This window comes from Rhipicephalus sanguineus, chromosome 1 (assembly GCF_013339695.2).
Source record: "Rhipicephalus sanguineus isolate Rsan-2018 chromosome 1, BIME_Rsan_1.4, whole genome shotgun sequence".
Lineage (NCBI taxonomy): Eukaryota > Metazoa > Arthropoda > Arachnida > Ixodida > Ixodidae > Rhipicephalus > Rhipicephalus sanguineus.
This window is the reverse complement of record NC_051176.1, coordinates 193,914,200-193,930,634: the sequence shown is the minus strand read 5'-3', so window position 1 is coordinate 193,930,634 and position 16,435 is coordinate 193,914,200. Positions and strand designations below refer to the sequence as shown.

Sequence of the window (16,435 nt, the reverse complement as noted above, 5' to 3'; positions counted from 1 at the left end):
CATTTATTTACAGGTAGCGTGTTGCTACATGATGGGGTTAGCATCATGGAAGCTCTCGAGCTTCTGGGAGCTTCTCGGAGCTTGTGAGAGCTTGAGAGAACTTGTGAGAGCTTGTCGGGAGCGCATCGGCGCTCGCATTTTATGTCCTGGCCTTCCCAGGGTTCCCTGTAGGAAAAACAATGGAGGCCAGGACAGTCCAATGAAAATTTCCATCTTCACCTCCGCTCCCAAAAGGGGAAGGTGAAACGCCGCCTCCTTCCCAACCCACGAAAGGAGAAAGAGGCACGTCCAGTTCGTCCCACGGCGAGGGAAAAACACTGCCCACCGCGCACTACACGGCACAGCACGAAGACGTTGAGTCTTACGTGGAAGTCAATTTCGTAGTCTGTTGCAGTGATGGGTATGCGGCGCCAGGCAGACCACGAATTGTGGAAACAGCGGCACCAAGGCGCCACGGAGAACGTGGGAAATGCATCCGCAGACGGTTCCCAGACGCTGGGCCCTTTGTCCGGGGCACCTTGACGACAAAGCAAGCCGCCTCGACGGCCAAAAACTCTTCCTAATCCGTCAGTCGGTCAGGCGTGCCCAAAGGGTTTTACGAGGGGCGCAGACAACCTGAGATAATTAGACGAACGACTTTCGTGTTGTCGCCGCTCTTGGTGCATCTCTGGAACCGCTGACCCAGAAGAAATCAGGGTAGTCTTAGCCGCAACGTCTCATGCGTCAAAGCGGCGCCAAGCCAGGCAGGCCGATCATAACAGCCCGTCCACCGTCACAGGAGGTCTCGAAGGGGTTGCAGCACCAAAGCACTCCGCAGAAACCGTAGATCTGCTCCCTTGTAGATGTTGACGCAGGCTGCACCAATCTCTGGACCTGAGCCATGGCCAGCAAACGCCAGAAACGAACCACGCAAGACCCGAGGCACAACAAACATAGAGCACTCAACTGACCTCGAGAAATGCCAGGTTACAGTTTTGGTAAAACTCCCTAGAAATTTACAATTGGTGCGCTCACTCGTGAAAATCAAGAATCAGATAACGAAGCCATAACAAACTCAGACCTACTACGTGCGAAGCAAATCAACAGCCTAACGTTTTGTATCATTTCCCAGAGAGATTACGGCGGCGGTTGAGCTTGTAGTCATAACTGAACCATCAGTGTAAATATGGGTGTGAGTAATGTACACCTCATGTAAATACAGTAGTGCAGCCTGTTTAAGGGCAACCGATGACATTCTTCTTTTCATCGTAATTCCTGGTATGGTAAGGCGCACTTCGGGTCGATGTAGGCACCATATAGGCGAGGCCGTAATAGGCCGTAATAATTCCAGCAAGAGCTACCACAATACAGCTCAAAATGTTTCACGCAACCTCAACTACGGCTGCTGAACTAGTAGCGCTCCGTGCTGCTCTTCAATTTGTCATGGAGCAGACACCTAATTCGTGGTCTATCTTCTGCGATAGCAAAGCAGCCCTCCAAAGTCTACCCTCCGCTTTACGTCATGGCTCACATGAGCAGCTCGTCGCGGAAATCAGGCAAATCCACCATGAAGCAATAGAAAAAGGGCACCGAGTAATATTCCAGTGGCTGCCTAGTCACTGCGGCATTCAGGGAAATGACCAAGCGGATGCAGCTGCCCGATCCGCTCATGACGGTGTCAGCAGTGTCATCATTCCCCTGTCAAGATCGGACGCCGCAAGAGAACTTCGTATGCTAGCTCGTCGCATAACGTTGGACTTGTGGAAGTCATCATCTACATTTACAAGTGCACGGCTGCATGCCTTGGACCCTGATCTTGAATTACGCATCCCGTCCACCTTATCACGACGTGACTCTACCCTGCTGGTCCGTCTATGGCTTGGAGTGGCCTTCTCAAATGCCTATTCGTATATTATTGGAATGGCTGAGAGCCCGTCGTGTGAAGTCTGCGGGTGCAGCGAAACAGTCGCGCACCTTCTCTGTGAGTGCACCCGCTTCAGCTCCGAAAGAGCGGCCCTCTCAGCCGCACTAGGCCAGCTGGACAACCGCCCTCTCACGGAGAACAAAATCCTAGGGCCCTGGCCTACCCTGTCTTCAGCACGAGCCGCTCTGATGGCGTTGTTGCGGTTTCTCCACGCAACCGGACTCAATGTCAAACTGTGACTGCTGGAAGAAAATGGTGCTGTGTAGTACTTGGACTGCGGTTATGACTTCGTTTTGTTTTGTTTTGTTGTATTTTGTCGCGTGCTGTCGTCACAAACTCTTCTTCTTCTCTTTCATTCTTTTACATCCCCTTTCCCCTTCCCACGTGCAGGGTAGCAAACCGGAGACTGCTTCTGGTTAACCTCCCTGTCTTTCCTTTCTCCCTCTTCTCTCTCTCCCAGAGAGATTCACAGCGTTCAAGGCACGCAGGTGCTACGGGCGAAACAAAACGAAAGGAGGTAGTTAATGAATTACGCCTCTCACAGTATAAGTAAAACTCAAAATCAAACTTGCGCGTATGAAAATAAAACAAACAGAGAAACAAAAAACCTACACTACACTGATGCGCATACTAACAAGTGTGCTGCAATTTACACAAGGTTTATACAGAGGCTTTTACCCTCAGCCTACTTCTCTGTTAAAAATCAACTTGCGCAAAACCCTCTACTCGGGTGTTAGGTTTCGCTAAATGTAAGCAAACACTCAGTTCAACAAGTATCTTAATGTCTGCAGTTATTATGAGGAAGAAAATAAAAGTTACAAAAATCGACATATTCCTTGCTCATCTGCAGACACGCGAACATTAAAAGCAAAACAATTCAAAACTGGATACAAGAGAAATTCTTGGTAGCCTTACACTGTCCGAACATTATGCGTATAAAATAAATCAACAAAAGCAAAAACCTACACTTCACTGCAAGAACAGAAGGTTTAAACAGAGGCTTTTACCTTCAGCCTACTTCTCTGTTAACATCAGCGCAAAACCCTCTACTCGGGTGCTAGCTTTTGCAAAATGTAAGCAAACAAGCAGTTTACCAAATATCTCAATGTCTGCAGTTAAGATGAGGAGGAAAATAAAACTTTCAAAAATCGACACAGTCCTTGCTCATCGGCAGACATGCAAACGTTAGACAGCTAAACAAAACAATAATAAAACTGGATACAAGACAAATTCTTACTATCCTTCGTGACACTGCGTAATTTAATGCGGCACCCTTTCAGACGTGCTCTGGGGGGACGCGCATACCACAGTTATCGATGGGCCAGATCGCGACGGAGGGACAAAAAGCCAACCTGTCCGAAGCACACAGTGGCGGTGACCTTTGTTCCACGGGCCCCGAACTCCGACAAAGAGGCACCCGGACGCTTACTCACTGTGGGCCTCCCAGAGCAGCGGTCACCCTCTCGCAAACTTGGGGGAGGACCTTTGTCGTTACAGTCGCGTACGCACCACCTCGCCTTGCTCCACCGTTTAGCCTTCACCAAAGATGAAGAAACCAGGCGACCACATCGGCGTCTCTTTTTCCTGGCCCTCGCGACACGCTTTATGCCTAATCTCAATTTGTGCGAGACCCGCAACTTTTGACTTTTAGAGAACCTTTTCGGGGTTTCCAGCCTCCGCTCGAGGCAACTTGGACCTTTCCCCTTTCCCCGAAGTTTTCGCTGGCGCCTTTTTCTTTCGGGGCGGCACGGAACGCTCACCGACTCGGCACTAATACTCGGAAGTACATTGCTCAAAACTCCAGGCGGCTCAACTGGCTTATCCTCGGCGTTATTTCTAGCAGTCTGCACTTCAGAAACAACGCTACAATCGACACTTGCTAAACCAGCCGGCTCGCCATCAGATGTCTCTCCTTGATGAGAGTCATCACCTCGCGCTAATCTAAGCGCTTCATCACCTCGCGCTATGTTGATCGCCTCTCCCTCTCGTGGTAAGCTAAGCGCCTCCTCATCTGAACTTTTACAGTCTGCTTCATTAGCGCTTTCTGCTTCCGGAACCTCATGAGCAGACTCACAGGCCATCGGATCCGTCATAGCTGCCGCCGATTCGTCACCAAAACAAAAGCCTTTCGAAAGCATATCCACGTCATTCTGGGAGGGATAATGCTCGGGCAGGTTTTGGGACACCAATGTTTCCATGGCGAGCAGTCTGAACGGTCCCTCACTCTCAACGCGGGCTAATGGCAAACACACACTTTCATTTTCAACTACTTGCCATGCACACGGGCGTTCCCCTGTGGTCACCTCATTTGTCAAAGAGTACGGATGTACACTATCAAACTTTGCGGCAGAGTCCCGCGGTACGTTTTCCTCAACGAATTCCTGAATGTGGGGTTTCAATTGTTCCAGATCATTGTCGCTGCTGTCCCCAAAACAGAGAACATTCCTAGGCTTGCGGCAGCCGATTGCGAAGTGGCCTAGCTCTTTGCAACGGTGGCATACAACCGGCTTCCTAGCCTTAAACGCCTTTTCTTTCTTTAGATCTTCTGAGTGGCTCACTGTAGACGTGGACTTAGCAGGACTGCCTTTCTTTTTCTTATCTGAGGGTGCTATCTCGTTATTCGGGTTACTTGATGACTGATAAAGTGCTAAAGCCAATCGCCTTTTCTCAATTATCCTGTCTTTTTCAGCCCATCTTTTGTTCTTCTCAACTTCCTCCCAGCACTCCTCAATTTCATCATCCTCCGCCCCGCCTTCCTGAATAGCCTTAATCAGCTGTGACTCTCTCTCTTCTCTCCCAACCTTAATTCCCAGCTCTTCACACAGTAGTAAGAGGTCTGGTCTCTCTAGCTTCTTTACCAACTCCATGGTCTTCACGAGTGAGGACTTTCTACCCGCCGTGACGTTAGGTAGCGAACAAGCGAAGCCTAGACGCACGGTAAAACACTGCCAGTTTTAGAACATGAAAACTAAAATGGTGAATAGCTGTGACGTATGGTAGCGGTACACAGATTTAGAAAACTTCAAAAGCTAAAACCTGGCAAATCTCAAAGAAAGCCAAGCACTCACCATATCGTTGAGGCCCGAGTCAAGCATGGGTCATCCCGTTGCTGCTAACCAGTTGATGTGTTCCAGTTGTCAGCAGCATCACACCGCTGCCATCCAGTTGATGTAATCAGGGTTCTGCCCAGAGGACCGGAGCCAGCCAGAGTCCCGGGGAGATGTCGAGTAGAGGAGCCCGGAGCTGTTAACAGTAACGTTTATTACATTTATTTACAGGTAGCGTGTTGCTACATGATGGGGTTAGCATCATAGAAGCTCTCGAGCTTCTGGGAGCTTCTCGGAGCTTGTGAGAGCTTGAGAGAATTTGTGAGAGCTTGTCGGGAGCGCATCGGCGCTCGCATTTTATGTCCTGGCCTTCCCAGGGTTCCCTGTAGGAAAAAACAATGGAGGCCAGGACAGTCCAATGAAAATTTCCATCTTCACCTCCGCCCCCAAAAGGGGAAGGTGAAACGCCGCCTCCTTCCCAACCCACGAAAGGAGAAAGAGGCACGTCCAGTTCGTCCCATGGCGAGGGAAAAACACTGCCCACCGCGCACTACACGGCACTGCACGAAGACGTTGAGTCTTACGTGGAAGTCAATTTCGTAGTCTGTTGCAGTGATGGGTATGCGGCGCCAGGCAGACCACGAATTGTGGAAACAGCGGCACCAAGGCGCCACGGAGAACGTGGGAAATGCATCCGCAGACGGTTCCCAGACGCTGGGCCCTTTGTCCGGGGTACCTTGACGACAAAGCAAGCCGCCTCGACGGCCAACAACTCTTCCTAATCCGTCAGTCGGTCAGGCGTGCCCAAAGGGTTTTACGAGGGGCGCAGACAACCTGAGATAATTAGACGAACGACTTTCGTGTTGTCGCCGCTCTTGGTGCATCTCTGGAACCGCTGACCCAGAAGAAATCAGGGTAGTCTTAGCCGCAACGTCTCATGCGTCAAAGCGGCGCCAAGCCAGGCAGGCCGATCATAACAGCACCAAACGAAACGAATGCACTGAATAAAGAAACAGAAGCAGCGGCATTTGCCCGCTGAGAAGACCGATCAATAAGCAGTGCGAGACAACTTGTCAAATGACATTAAAACGTACACAAATTTAGACGAAAAAAAAAAACACTGAAACGTCGCGACGGCACATCACGAAGTTGCCATGCGCACCGAAGCCGTAGTTGTAACGAAACTGTTTTTTGAACTGCTCTGATAGCATCCGCGGAACAGTAGTTGTTTGTGTACTCACAATTTCTCATATTTTGCGGCCTAAAGTTCACAGCGCGGTGCCAAAACGCGCTCGTAGCGAAAGCGAAACCATCAGTACGAACATACATGCAGACGCTCATACATGCAGAGGCAACGTCAGTCGTCGCGAACCCGTGCGATCGCTGGCTTGAGGCTTCTTTCTATTCGCAACTTTCAGCTATGGTGGCGCCGCCACGCGGCAACCGGTGAAAGCCGCGTTCCGGTGATAGAACGAAAACTTGCCTGGCGACAACGTGCGGGCTGTGCTTCGTCGTCGGTGTGTCCTGCAACTTGTTGTGCGTGTGGCCAGTTAATTACGATGGATTTTGTTGGTGCAACATTGTGGAAGCTTTGCGGTTCAGTAATGGATAAACAGCACAAGAGAAATCGCGTGTACTGCGTGCCAAAATGCTCAAACCGTATACTGTGAAAGGCGTCGTAAACGTGGCTGGTTTCCCCTTGGACCGGCGGCAGAAAAGACAATGGGATATCCACGTGCGCATCGGGAAGCTTGTCATACGAGAAAATGATGGTTTCCATCGTGCTTCTCAAATCGGCTGAATTTTGGGACACAACTGAATTCCTCGGATATTACGTGCCAATACCACGATACGATTATGGGACGCGCTGTAGTGAGGAGCTCCGGATGAATTTCGACCACCTGGGGTTCTTTAATGTGCTCCTAAATCTAAGCACGCAGGCCATCTTTTGCATTTTTCCTCCATCGAAATGCGGTCGCTGTGGCCGGGAATCGAATCCGCGTGAACATGCATCGCAACACCTTACGTACTGCGCTACCACGGTCCTTGGAGACAGCAGGCGAGTGCTCTTTTTTTTTTTTTTGCTTAATTTAGAAGACGACGGTCAATAAAACTATTGCTCGCGAGCGAAAGCCACATCAAAACAGCCTGCCACAACTGACACCTGCGAGCGGCGGCTAGGCAGACGCCGCTGCCGTCCGCGATCGAGCGCGAGCACGCCGTAGAGTGAGCAAATTTTGCTAGCGCGATTGATATTGTATTCTTATGTCGGGCGTCGACATACGCAATTCGTTTTCTCGACACCCTCAATATTAAGAGCAAAGGTGGAAGCGAAGCAAGCCGGTTAAGTAAGACGGCCTGCAGTGTCACTGCTTATCTGCGAATGCATCGCAGGTGCCTTCGCATCGTGGTTCCCGATCTCGCGAGTGGTGTGGACGCCGGTGCTTTTTTTTTATTAGTGCCACACTGGAAGTACCGCAGTATTGAATGACGAATTAGTTTGCGTGACAAAATAATTGCAGCACATCCTTTCATGCCACCGATAGCGGCGATACCGGCAAATACTTCGGCATCCTCAGACATGATGATGGGAGCGGTAAGAAACCGAGCAGCGGCACGACGTTGCCTGTCTCCCGTGCTGCTGCCACTACGGCTATACGGCCGTGCGATCGCCGGACCGGGCGGATGAGAAAAATCTGCCGAGTTTAACGCACGCCGGACGCCCGATCCGGCGACCCCGACGGTGAAACATCACCATTCCGGCTGCTACACAAGCGCGTAGGACGTCAAATCGGATGCAAAATCGTGCCGTGTGTCTCGCAGTTTATGCTCTCAAGCGTGAGCCACTCCATGCATAGGAAGTTCAATGCGGTGGAAAATTATCCTAGCCGGCAAGCGCCAGCAACCAGCGACAACACATGCGGTGATCGCTCCGTGTGTACGGGTGATCACCGCATAGACAGCCATATTGGATTTCTTGTGGCGCCCCCTATAGTTGCTGAAAGTTGCGAATTATGCTCCATTTGGTTATACAGGCAGTCTACTATAACGAGATATTTCACATATTTTGCACTCAGCGAGTGACTACCTTTCATGCAAGAAGTCGGCTCAGGACTCTCCAACGCAGTGACTGTGTGAAGCGGGTGCTCGGTTTTCTGCAGAGAGACAGCGACTGTAGACTATCTTGTGCTTTCAGTTCGTCGAAAATGATTATTTTGACAGTAAAGAACACAGTTCCTTTCGAAAGTACTTACAGAAATGCCCTGGAGGGCTTCCGTGAGGTGTTTTTGTAGAGCGCCGACAGCAAAACCTATGGGGAGCGCGCCAGCGGTATCCTATCTAGCACGCAATCGAGGCGCGTCCGATAGAGGGCGACTCCGTTACTCCTCGCGGCCAATACAGCACAAAATATTCTGCTTACCGCTTAAGAAAATCGCGAAATTGAGTTTGCATTATAATAATGGAAATCATTAGGAGCCATCTTAAAGATGCTAGGAAGGGGATTCGAGAAACGTTGTTTTACTGAATGCTCCGTTTTACTCATGAGCATCCATACGAGTCGTTTCATGCAATTTTCCATAGGCACTGAATTTTCTATCGTCTCAACAAGTAAGTTGAAGATACTTCGTGCAGTCCGCCGCGGTGGTATAGCGGCTACGGTGCTCGGCTGCTGACCCGAAGGTCGCGGGTTCGATCCCGGCCGCGGCGGTCCCATTTCGATGGAGGCGAAATGGTTGAGGCCCGTGTACTTAGATTTAGGTGCACGTTAAAGAACACCAGATGGTCGAAATTTCCGGAGCCCTCCACTACGGCGTCTCTCATATCGTGGTTTTGGGACGTTAAACCCCAGATATTATTATTATTGAAGATACTTCATGCTCAGAGCTATTAAGGGCGCCGTCTGTATTGTGTTTTTGTACTCATTCAATGTGAATGTTTGATGCACAACCACCTCTGTATTTTACTTATATAATTGTTTTGCTGTTTTAGGCCTTCTTAAATATTTGTCGTATTACTAATCGCCACGTAATGGGAGCGGAGCCATAAGCGGCAATAGCGCGAATAGCGGCTGTGTCCTGTGACGCTTTGTGCAACTATACAATACGACTGAGACATTTGTGGTCTAGTGGTTATGGCGCTCGACTGCTGACCCGAAGGTCGCGGGATCGAATCCCGGCCGCGGCGGCTGCAATTTCAATCGAGGCGAAAATGTTTGAGGCCCGTGTACTTAGATTTAGGTGCACGTTAAAGATCCCCAGGTGGTCGAAATTTCCGGAGCCCTCCACTACGGCGTCTCTCATAATCATATCGTGGTTTTGGGACGTTAAACCCCAGATATTATTATTATTATTATTGACTGAGACATTTCTGTGTTGCACATGTTCTCTCGGTGAAAAAAAATTGCTAAAAGATTGCACGTTAGTGAGTATATCAACAAAGAATCCCTTACGCCAGCAGCTAAGTAGAACATGGAAATTCATTGCAGTTTTACGTCATCTACTTATACACCAGGGGTCTCAAACTCATGCTTATGGCCGGCGGGCCGCAGTCGCGAAATTTAGCTCCAAGGGCCGGGGCAGTGAAGATGGTGGGTAGGAGAGTTTGAACAAAATGACGTTGCCATTTGAAAGGAAGCCTTTCCCATATCTCATATATAGGTCATTTCTGAAGGGGATTTGGAGTCAGGATTCGAGAAACACCGATACCGACGTACACAACGAGTGAAATCTGGACGTGGATTGAAATATAGGGGTTTTGTTCCACTTTTATGTTTCAGCACATGGTGACAACATGTTCTTCACGAAAGAAATGCTTGAGAACAGTCATGTCTGTGTAGCTCACGAACATACTTATTTAGAAAATAAAAATTAATGGGACGGAGACGGTCATTTGTGCCGGCCGGGCCGCTAGCGAATGGTCTCAAACCCCGTATACACCATGCGGTCCCCCCCCCCCCCCGTCCCCCCCCCCCCCAAAAAAAAAAAAAAAGTCGCTACCAGCGTTGTTGCTGCTGTACACCTGTCCGGATATACGGTATTGTGCAAACTGCCTTTTACGGACAAGGTAAAGGTCCACACAGGTATTTGCGCCGTCGTGCGAAGGCTTCTTATTGACGTTATTGTGATTATATGGCAACCCGCTAGCTGGTCGGCAAGCTGAGCAGCGACTCCTATCAATTGCAAAAATGACAAGCAAGAACCGCTGTCAGCGAAGTGTATAAAGAGTTGTCCTGTGAAGAAGCTAAAACAAGCCCCAATAAGTTCTTTTGGAAGGAAACTAATGTACTTTGAGCTAGAAGGACAAACTTTTGAGATACTAACAGGCATTTCGTTCAAGTGAAACAAAATAGATCACAGTTAAGAAATTTTCAAGCCAACATTTTCGTGTATAGGCGTTTGCTGCGACATTATATGGATCTATAATAACAAATTTGAGAATGTATCGAAGTATCTTAAGATACAATTGCCAAGTATCGCATCGGATACAATTATTGCGGCAGTATCTTGTATCTGTATCTCCAATACTTCTTGCCTGAGTATCTTGTATCGTATCGCGATACAATTTCAAAGTATCTTTGCCCAGCCCTGCTACCAAGAATGCTATGTCAACCTGACAGCGCACATGCCGTTCGTGACCAGAAAGTGCCGGGCGCGCTGCGATAATGCAAGGAAAGGAAGGCAAAATAAATGATGATTATTGTTGTGGGATAAAAAAACGCCCTCTTTACCCGATCTTTTCTGTGAGTGTAGGCACTAAAAAATGTATGCGTGTTCTTCATTAGGCCTGTTTTAAGAAAACATTATACAAATCCAACGGAAATGCTTGAATTTATACATATTAGGTGAAACGTGAGTTTCACATTGTAATAAGTGAAATACAACTAAATGCGATGCGCACATTTCCGTTCGACTTTGTTGCAGCGATGCCACAAGGAGTAAGGCAACTGCATGATGTTCATCGGGGAAAGGCTATAGCGATGAGAAGCGTGTGTACAGAGAAGTACGACACATGCATATGTGTACATGCATGTATATAGCGATTCTATATCTTTCGCATCATTGGGACACGACCCTCCCTGGAGGAATGACTGAGCGTAGGCCCGTGCTTAGTGCCACGTACCAGTTAGCCAAGAATTAGTTGTCCAAATATAACTTTATGAATGCCAAAGACATTATAGGAAATCTCGAGTTGTCTGTAGAGTTTGTACATTTATAAATACGTATGATCGGACACTATACTTGGAGGTTGCATGTCATGATATATGAATTTATTATGTTTATACATAACCAAGGTGTGCCCAATGGCAATACTTTTTTTTGTGAAGTTATGTGAATGTCAGTCGTGTCCTGATAATGAAATTTCCAAAGCAACTCGAATGTGAACATTCAAGATGACCTTCAATTACTTGATGAAATATATATTTTCTCAGCAAGGGTGGAACTTTGGCCTTGTTGGTGCGACATATGTATAACGTTAAGCGCAGTACTGAATTGACTAGGACGGGACAGGGAGTGACACACACGCACAAGCGCTTGTGTGTGTGTCACTCCCTGTCCCGTCCTCGTCAATTCAGTACTGCGCTTAACGTTATACATATGTATTTTCTCGTCTCTCAGACTGTGGAAACACGAACCGTGACCAGTCATGTCTGTTGGCAACTTACTCCACTGATTTGTGGTCGTCAAGAAAACCGAACTCGAAAGAAACTATACTGAATACTGAGAAGAATAGAACAAATTATCAAGAAGCAATCAGGACTAACAGGCTCCCGTACTGCGACTGATCTTTTTTTTTTTTTTTGCAGTAATGGTCCTGCTGCAACAAGTTTTAAACAGCCGACCAATATCTCTTGGAGCTGCTCGCAGTTACCAGCCGCACAACTGCTGGCGAGCTCTACAACATTATGTGCATGATCTGTACAAGACTTTTGTTGAGCCAAGGCATAGTTGCGGCCGAAATTTGCGACGCCGTAACGTGTCTTGCTCGATTCTTAATTCGGCGCACCATGTCGTCAAACAGAAAACGTGGCCACCATAAACGGAAGTGCCGTAATTTAGGTAGTCAGCTTGCTTGCGTACTATATAATTTAGATTGCAGATATTTCGTGCTTGTGGCGTGCGACGATTTTCGACGTTGCGCATTCATCGGACTGAGTGGAGAGCAACTGGTTCGATTCGGTGAACATGATAGCGTCGGCGTCGCACTACTCTGGGCAGCACCAGAAGCTTTGATTACAAGCCGCGGCGGCAGAACAGGCACGGCAGCTTCGCTCGTCCCATATTACCACAGTACGTTGGACCTTGGTAGTTGTGGCAGCGTAAAGAGCGGGTCCTTTAACGCTTCCACTTGTCTATTGCGGACCTTTTGGAGCAAGCGCGGTTTTTTGCCTGAAAGTTCGTGTCCGTGCTACGTGACGGCTGCATCCTTCGAGTACACCTGCACCGCCCGCGAAAAGGCCAGCCTACATAGTGCCACTTGGCTTTTACGTCACACTCTGGTGTCACATCAAAGGACGCCGCGCCGCTGCGACGGACAAGGCGATTGACACCTTGGCAGCCGAGGCAGCGTACGGAGCGGATCCTCAACGCTTCCACTTGTCTGTTCAGGTTTGAATTTTCCTGATTCTTTGTCCACTACTTCAATTTGTATCCTGCTGCCTGTGCTGCCACTATAGCTGTTGTTGCGTGTGGTTAACTAGCTCTGACGATGACGCGAGAACGTGATGCCTCGCAGCGTGATAGCGTTAAGAAATGTAAGTATGATTGTTGGGGTTTTACGTCCCAAATCCACGATATGATTATGAGGGACGCCGTAGTGGAGTGCTCCGGAAATTTCGATCAACTGGGGTTCTTTAACGGGCACCTAAATCTAAGTACACAGGCCTCTAGCATTTCACCTTCCATGCGGCCGCCACGGCTGGGCTAACGAAATGTTTCATATTTCATAATCCCGTTATTAAATATTTCATTCAAAAGCTTTAGTAGTCGCCTGACAACATCACGCCCAAATATTTATTCTTGGATTTCCTGCTTAAAATATCACTCATCAAGTAGTAGCTGGTATCAAGTTTTTCTTCTTCTTAGTAAAACATACATGGATGCACTTAAGAGTATTCAAATTCATTTTCCACTTGGAACACCATTCACTAATACGTTCTAGGTCGGCCTGAAGCTTGAGGACATTATGTTCACTCTCGGTTTCTCTACATATAATACAGTCATCTGCGAAGGGCCGCATCTTAGAGTGAATGTCTGAGTTAACGTCATTGACGTAAACGAAAAATAAGAGAGGCTTCAGGACAGATCCCTGCGGGATGCCTGACGTGACCGACAGATAATCTGAATTAGTACCACGGAGGACAACACGTTGACGGCGTTTTGAGAAGTAGTTTTCGATCCAGCTAAAAGCACTAGAATCTTCATTTATCATTCGAAGTGTTTGAAGTAGCAAAGAATGGCAAACACTATCGAGTGCTTTCTGGAAGTCTAGAAATACCAGCACTTCTGAGGTGCGTATGTTACTCTCACTGAATTATGTAAAGCCATCGTTGAACAAGGTGCTGCGCAAAGGAAACACGGACAAGGAAGTGAACGAGGACGGGCGCATCCATCGATTTGGACGGGGCCCCCCATGGCTGCAGCTTCCTTCCTGGACAATAGTGACGACAGTGCCATGTTTCAAGAGCAAGGGAAACGCACCTGGGCCAGCGCACTTTTCTCTTGAACACATTAACACCAACTAGAGAGCCCGCCGTCACATTTACACTGATGGCTCTGGCACAGATAGATCATCTGCTGTAGGTCTGCGAATACCGTCGGCGAATGTTATACATCTCTGCCACTCTGAGTCACCGCACTTATGCCACAGCTACTGAGTTGGCTGCAGAGCGCTCCTGTATTAAAGATCAGACACCCGATCCTCGTGTGATATTCTCCGACTCACGAGCGGCACTGAAATCACTGAAGTCGCCGCGTGCGCAAGAACTACAGGTTTTGCCTCTCAGTAGTCCAAGCGCCAATTAAAAAAAAAAAAAAAGAACCGCCAGGCCTGCGCGTAACACGCCGCACAGTCACAGCGAAAGCCGCTGGAGGAGCGGCCTTTCTAAAGCCCGTTGTGAACTCTCTTGGGTCGACTACTGCAAGTACAGTTGCAGGGTACCCACTATACGCCACAAATCTTCATAATTTTTGTGAAGTATGGAAGCACCCACTATGCCATTATTCAGCATTCTGAGGAGAAGCGAAATACCCACTATACATCTGTAAGGCATTACGTGCACTTTGTGGGACCCTCAGGATATATTTTGTGCATTCTAGAGCAGAGGGGTGGAAATACAGTGTAAGAGCAAAATAAATACAGGATTGTTTGTACCAAAAACCGGCGGCGGCGGCGGCGGCGGACAGCTACGCCACCAAAGTTGGCTGCTGTATTGAATGCAGTACACGACACCGGTGTGTGTGTGTGTGTGTGTTGTGTTTTATGCACCTTGCAAACCGCAGCAGATCTGTTCATTAATGAGCAAAAATGTCACGGTGTTGTGCGCGAAGAAGCATGCTAGTGTTTTCACGAAGTGTGTTTCAGGTGTCGTGTACTGCATTCCGTTAACATGTGGAAAACTTTACATCGGGCAGTCTGGGCGATGTATTAATGAACGAATGCGGGAACACAGTCTGGCCGTTAGGGGCAAGAATGGTGGGCACCTAGATTTCCATTGCAGGAGCTGCGGTTGCGTTGCGCAACTCGACAAAGTGGGAATCATGGCTAAGTCAAAAGACAGAACAGAACGAGAAATCACAGAAGCTTTTTTCATAAGGCAGCATAATGACAAGTGCGTCAGCACGCCTTCTGTTTTACTTTCGCACAGAGTTGAGTTCCTGGATGGTTTCGTTTAACTTCAGGGTTTTTTTTTCTTGTCTTGTTTTCATTCTGTGCCTTTGTTCTTCCACATAGTTCATCTTAGCCGTGTTTATTGTTATCGGTGGTTGCTTCTTCATCTGTCGCGCTTTTCTACCTCAGTTTCTCGTTTTTTTTTTACACTTGTCGTTTTGTAGCTTTGTTACAAGGATTAGATTCTTCTCGTGGTTTGAGGGGCTCGAGCTTTTTGTCGTTTGGATCGTGCCACTGATGCAGTCCTTTTTAGAAGCAAGTTTTTAGGTGGCTCATGTTAATCGGATCAGTGGTGTTTGTGATATTGTTGTCAACAGAGGCGGCTTGTCTTGTGATCGTGAAAAGGAGATGAGATTATGCTTTATGCATACGTGTGGTTTTTGCGCATGCATGATGCTTGGGACTTTTTCGCATACGTGCACGTGGTTTTTTTTTTTTTTTTTTCCATGTGTCACTAGAGCAATAGTGTTCGCAGAGGCTGGGTTTGCGCACACGGGCGGCGCATTTGCTGTGTATGCATATATATTGGCTTGTTGTTCTGAGTATAAATAAACAGTTGGAAGTCTGCGCTCTTTCCTGTCTTCTTCTGCTTCTTTCCTTAAGTGCTTGCGCAGAACGCTACCCGTTCAATGGTATGAACCGACTAGCCTGCAAAAAGGCCTTATTCCTACGCAGACTACGGTGCGCCGCCTCCTCTCGTCCCCACCGTATCATACATTCTCCTCTCCTGCATTTTTTGTTCGCTGCTTTTCGCTACAGAAAAAAAAAGGGGGGGGGGGTGAGGCGTGTCTTGCCATTTTGGCGCTCGTTGAAGCGCTTCTACATGATTACGACTGCAACTGTTTCCACATCGGCTTAGCAGCATCGGCATTTCTAGTAGAAACAGCCAAGGACGAGCTCATCGAGTAGACGGCTCTTAATTATTTATATATTTTTTTAATATCTGAGGTTTAACGTCCCAAAACCACGGTATGATTATGAGGGAATTCTGGGGTTACGTCCCAAACCACGATATGGATATGAGGGACGCCGTATTGGCTCCGGAAAATTTCGACCCACCTGGGGTTCTTTAACGTGCACCTAAATCTAAGTACACGGGCCTCAAACATTTTCGCCTCCATCGAAAATGCAGCCGCCGCGGCCGGGATTCGATCCCGCGACCTTTGGGTCAGCACTCGAGCACCATAACCACTAGACCACCGTGGCGGGGCGCTCTTAATTATTTAACTGCTATGGACGAGCTCTCTTTGTCTCGGTGCTTTGTCGTGCTCTTGTAGATGGCAGCACACATCTCGTAGGGCAGCGCGAGCAGGAGCGAGTTCACTTGGGTGGAAAATTAAAATATTTTGGCAAGTGGAGTCCGTGATAAAAAAAAGGGGCAATTTTTTGGCAGCATTCGGCATAATACTGTGGAACGGAGCGAGTTAGGCGGAAATCATAGAAGAGTCTGGTGCTGGGCCTGTTGGTACATAGTTTGGAAAGTCGACGAACCCAGCCTTCAAAAACGCGTACACAAGAGGTGACATTTTGACGAACACACACGCTGGGACTGGTAACAGTTTAACGAAACAACAGCTACTCGAAAGGAAAACCATGC

The 16,435-nt window shown here is 48.1% G+C and overlaps 1 long non-coding RNA gene across 1 annotated transcript; it reads right to left on the bottom strand.

Moving 5' to 3' along the window:
• Window positions 1–353: 353 nt before the first annotated feature.
• On the bottom strand, window positions 354–5,892 carry LOC125759561 (uncharacterized). Its single transcript, XR_007417162.1, has 2 exons — window positions 5,687–5,892; window positions 354–517 (listed from the first exon to the last, which is right to left on the bottom strand). It is a non-coding gene; the product is annotated as an uncharacterized LOC125759561 (long non-coding RNA).
• Window positions 5,893–16,435: the final 10,543 nt, after the last annotated feature.